Source organism: Arachis ipaensis, chromosome B03 (genome assembly GCF_000816755.2).
Source record: "Arachis ipaensis cultivar K30076 chromosome B03, Araip1.1, whole genome shotgun sequence".
NCBI lineage: Eukaryota > Viridiplantae > Streptophyta > Magnoliopsida > Fabales > Fabaceae > Arachis > Arachis ipaensis.
The window spans coordinates 95,212,926-95,218,790 of NC_029787.2; the positions used below are offsets into that span (position 1 = coordinate 95,212,926).

Sequence of the window (5,865 nt, forward strand, 5' to 3'; positions counted from 1 at the left end):
ACTTAAATACTAATAAATTTTATATTTTTGAAATTCTAGCACATTTAAAGTTACCCGAACAAGAGCTACTCTTGTATTTATTTTTGGGTTCTGGATGCTGGATCTTGCCAACAACACTGTGCAGGTAAGGTCAAAGAATTAGAATGTGCTTCTTTTTGTTATCTTTATATTGATGAAAGAAAGTAAGTTTTCATTTTATGTTTTCAAATTTTAATTTGTAGGGACCAGCTCGGGCACTTTTGGCTGACCTTTCAAGTAGAATTTGCTTATTTTACATGCTTTCTTTATTCACGTTCTCAACAATCACAATGTGGATTCGTGATTTTCATCTTGTATTAAATACCTTCTTAATATTGATGAAACATCATGATACAATAATTTTCCTATTATTAGGTCCTGATCAACACAATGTAGTAAATGCTATATTTTGTTCATGGATGGCAGTTGGCAATATCCTGGGATATTCTGCTGGTGCTAGTGGAAAGTGGAACAGGTGAGGCCTTGCTAATATTTTATAGTGCTAACTATATAAAACTCATTGCTCATGATTCTTTAAAAATGGCATTTTGTCAATGATGAAATGTAGAGATAAGCCCCCTTATTCATGCAAAGGTCACTAGTCATGGCATGTAACTCTAGCAATTAAAGCCATCTAGCAGATTTTCTATGAGATCAATTTGTTTGAAACAAGTTACAATAATTTGTTTTACATTTTTATGCTGAAGAGTTATTATAGGAGAAGGGATCCTTAGGATGGCGTAGAACACCTTGTGAAGGGTTTCTCAGAAGAATGAGGATTCTATCTTTTACAGAAGCATGTTTTTTTACCATATTTATATTTTGTATAGGTTTTACTTGAAGTTAATGCTTATTTTTTGCTTATTGATATTATTTGTTTCTTACCTGAGCAGATAGTTCCCTTTCCTGACAAATAGAGCTTACTGTGAGGCCTGTGGCAATCTTAAGGCCGCATTTCTTGTTGCAGTGGTGGGTTACTATCTGATATCATTTTATATATTGTTAGGTCATATAAAATATGTAAATTTAATTGATCTAAGTTGTTCATTTCATACCAATTTGATTGATGTAATTTGTTTAAATTTTTGTTCATTCCATACTAATTACCAATTTCTTTAAAGTTAAATAATCTTTAGCTTGATTGATGTAATTTTTTCAATCAATAATAGTAGTTTATAGCTTTCAAATATGTTTAGCTTTCTTTTAAATTGTTTGCAACAGTTCAGTTTGATATAATTTTTTTTTTTGGAATTTCAGTTTTTGTGGAGGTTTTAAACCGCCACAAAAATTTCAAAAAACTGCCAAAAATTAAACTCAAAACCCCCCACAAAGCAGACAAAGAACCGCCACTAACTTATATTTTGGGGGTTTTACAAAACCGCCACAAATCAGCTCGTGACACCTCAAATTTTGGAGGTTTAAGGAACTCCTACTAACCTTTTGGTAGGGGTTTCAAACCCCCACAAACAAGAAAAAAAACCACCACAAATCAACTTGAATCTTGTAGTGTTCCTTGGGTGAGTGGGTGAGCTTTGCTTTCCTTGGCTAGCTCTTCATGAAAGGCACGAAAAAGTGAAGGAAAGGGAGCGTTATGCTTGAATTTTTTAGCGCTCCTTCCTTGGCCTTTGCCTGGTGCGTCTTGGTGTGCATGCTTTGCTTTGCTTGGAGGCACGAAAAAGGTAGCAAGAGGGAGCACTACGCTTGAAATTTTGAGCGCTACTCCTCCTTGTCATTGATGCTCCCAGCCTTGCTTGGTTGCCCCTTCGAGCCTTGGTGCTGGCCTTTGCTCCCTTGGTTGAGTGTTTTTCTTGGGCCTTAAAGATTCCCATCACTTGTACTTCAATTTTATTCCAAATATAGATTTATATATATCGTTGGAAAGCTCTGAATGTCAGCTTTCCAACCCAACTAAAAGCGCATCAATTGGATATCTGTAGCTCAAGTTATGGCCCTTTGAAGGAGGAATGGTCATGCTGTCACAAGGCTTAAAGAAAAGCCGGAAAAAGTGAACAAAATTTAACGTAGCGCTCCTTTTAATGAGCGCTAGCCTTTGTTTCTTTCATTCATTGGCTTTCTTATTAATGTATTACATGCATGCTTTTATTAATGCATTAACATAAAGCTTGATTTGCCAATTGCATTAGAAATGTATGGCTTTAATTAATAATGCTAGTGCTTTAACGTTAAAGCATTCATTCATTTAACGCCTTCATTCATTAGCATTAGTAATTAATTATTCCATGCATGCTTTCATTATATTATTACATTTAATCAGTAATGCCAATTATTTAACATAGCTTTCATTTATTTCATTCATTTGGCATTATTAATTAAATGTTTTATGCATGCATTCATTTCATTCATTCAGTCACTTAATAATTAAATGCATGCATGCATAAGCATTAATGCATGATAGTTCATGATGCTAATGCCAAGGCTCCATGGTCATGGGCCACACTTTAAAAAGCGTGGCCTAAGGTTCCAAAGCGTGCTCAATCTTCAAAGCGTGCCCAAAATTCCTCTTTTCTTCTTTTTAGCTTATTTTGTGCTTTTTTTGCTTCTTTTTCTTCTTATTTCCTACAAAGTTTCTAAAATCAAAAGATTAAAGAAATATACCATTTAAGCACAAACGAATGCAATATTTAAGCACTAATCATCAATTTCTTGTATGAAAAAGCATAGAAAATATGACATGATGACATGTCATCACAACACCAAACTTAAACCTTGCTTGTCCCCAAGCAAGAAAAGAATCATGTAGTACATTTTAACAAACCAAGGTAAGAAGAATAGCAACTCAATGTTCATGGTCGGCTAGTTTTCTATGCATGCTACAATCACAAAGGAAATTTAAATGATTGATGCTTCTATCTAGCTCATTTTATGAAATCTTTTCCTTATATTTCTTCCTTGAAACAAGCTTTTCATTTTCTTATTAGCTTCTCCTTTTGGGTGCTTTGCCCCATGAGTTAATAACAAAGCTACGACTTCTAAATGCTTTGTTTTCAAGTATTACCACTTGATATATAAGCACCACAAGAATTTAATTAGAGGACTTCTTTAAGCTCATTTGTTTCTTTTCTTAACTCTTTAATCATTGATGCTCAGAGCCTTGAGCTTTAAGGGAGTGCATTTGCACTTGAGCCTAACCTTGACTCTAAGTGTTTTATTTTCAAGCTTTTTGCTTGATACATAAACACCACAAGTACTTAACAATTGAATTGTCATTGGTACTCAGAGCCTTCATCTTTCTCATTCTTTCCCCTTTTCTTTCTTGCCTCAATTTGCAATTGCTTCTTCAAGGTTTTCATGATTTCAAAAGATTTCACAAAATTTCCTAGATGAAAACTTCAATTAAATAAAATCTAATGCATTTGAGCAACAGTTAACCATAATAGCCTTCCAATACTTGTATGCACATGCTAAGTTTTCTTAATTCCTTGTTTGTTTATGATCATGATGCTTTATTGCTTTTGAATTGACAAAACTTAAGTTGGTAGTCATAATGTCATAGCAACATGTTGTAAATCAAAATTCAGGCTATGCTTATTCATACCACACATGCATACAGAGAAGATAAAGACAATCATGCAATTTAAAGTGCTGGAAACAAATGAGAGGAAGAGGAACTTTACAACCTTGTAATTTACCTTCTCTACTATTATCCTTTTCCTTCTATTCTTCCCTTTCCCTTGCCAAACTCCGAATGCTTGCTCATCCTCAAGCAATAATTAGAACAATGGCTATGGGGCTAACATGGATCATGAGTGTCTTACACAATGAAACGTTAGTAGTACATGTGTTCTAAGCAAGAAAAATTAAGGATAACAATCAAGGCACAAGAAACAAAGACATTGTGATTGCAAACATAAGAGGGTGTGCATGATACATGGCATAAAAGATAAGTGGCACACCAAACTTAGTGTGACACTTTCACTTGGAATTGATGCAAGTATCTAGTAAGGATTGGAACCAAATTTTGTTGCATAGCAATACCAAACTTAGAATGCAATCATATGTCAATTTATTTGAATTAAAACTAAGCAAATGAAACTGTTGTATGTTAAGTACAATCACCAAGCCAAGAATCTGTCATGAATAAGGATCTCTTAGTGATGTATTAACAAAAATAGTTAATAGAAGAAAGCATTAAAAATACGTAAATGACTAAAACAAAGAGAAAACTAAAATTGTCTAACTAAAAGAAAGATAACACTGCAAAGGGCATTATGATTATGCAGGCAAGTGGTGTTGCTTAATGAATTGCATAGAGAATTAAGTGGCACACCAAACTTAGAATCTTAGTGTGACACTTTCATTTTTGATGCAATCATCCAAAAAGATTGAAAACAAATTGTTGCAGGGCAACACCAAACTTAGAATGTAATCATATACCAATTTATTGAAATTTAAACAAAACAGACAGAGAAAATGAACAAAGCAAAGGAATGAAATGTTACCTAAGGTTGGGTTGCCTCCCAACAAGCGCTCTTTTAGTGTCATTAACTTGACATGTTGTTCTTCACTTTCTTTCTCTTCGTCCAGTTTGTTAAGAGGAATGACCTCAAGGGGGGAGAAGACTCAGCTATTGTCCCTTGTCTTGGCCTCTCCTCAGCAAGCTTCCTTTTGTAAATGGCTTGATTGAGCTTGCCTGCTGGATCAGGGACAGGATTGGTGCTCTTGTTAGTTGCCTTCACTTCTTTGGATTTAAGACTTGGTTGCTGTGTGATTATTGGAGTTTTATCTTCATCCAGAGCCTTTTGAATTGCTGGCTCAATGAGCCCTTCATCTATGTAATCCTCAGCTTCAATTGAGCGTGAATCTTCTTGATTGGCTTCCTCCCCTTCTTCTGCTTGATCTTCCATTAAGTCCTTTGGGAGGGAGTCATCATGTTCCATTGTCACTTCAATTAGCCTCTATGAATATAAAATCCTTGGCTCATGTTCTTCATCCTTCATTGCAATTTCACTTGACACAGGGACCTTTTGTTCTTGTCTTCCACTTCCTCACTCACAGATTGTTCTTTATCCTCAATTCTTGGTTCTCCTGAGTTTCTCCTGCTTTGCTCTAAATGCCCATCCATCTTCTTGAAAAGGATTTCTTTCCATGATTGTTTTTGTTTTTCCAAGAGTTGTCCTTGTCTTTCAATGACTTGACATCGGCTTTCTAAGGATTCTTTGGACCATTGAAGGTAATCCTCAACTGCTAGCTCAAGAGAAGAAGGTTGAGAGCAATCTTGAGGATATGGATGTGTTGTGGTGATGTTATTTTGAGTGGTATGGAATGAATTTTGTGGATTGTGGAATAAGTTTTGTGGTTGGTAGAATGAGTTGTATGGATCTTGGAGGAGACTTTGTGTTGAGGCAAAATCAAGTAATGAAGAACTTTCAAATGGGGAGCAAGGAGGTGAGGTTGGACAAGTTTGCACAAATGAATTGAAGGTTTGCTCAAGTGATGATGGCTCTTAATAAGTGGAGTATGAACTGTGATATGCTTTCTAGTTTTGGTCCTCCCAAGCACAACTTGAAGAATTGTTGAATTCATCACAGTATGGATCTTCTTGTAACATTGGTGGATAATTTTGCATGAATTTATTGAAAGCACACTCCAGTGATGATGTTTCTTGATGAACAAAGTATGGATCATCAAGATTCCTTTGATTTTCACTTTCCGAGCCACAATATGAGTGGTTGTTATAGCAGTACGAGTCATCTTATGGTTTTGGGAGGTGTTCTTACTCTTTTAATTCTTGGTGATACTCCCAACCACCATTAGAATAATGACTTGAATCATTTTGTGGTGGTGGGAAGTATCCCATATGATTCTCTTGGTTCTGAGACATATCTC

At 35.2% G+C, this 5,865-nt stretch overlaps 1 long non-coding RNA gene across 1 annotated transcript; it reads left to right on the top strand.

Annotated features, from left to right (window-relative positions):
* On the top strand, window positions 375–1,207 carry LOC107634549. Its single transcript, XR_001618971.2, has 2 exons — window positions 375–493; window positions 912–1,207. It is a non-coding gene; the product is annotated as an uncharacterized LOC107634549 (long non-coding RNA).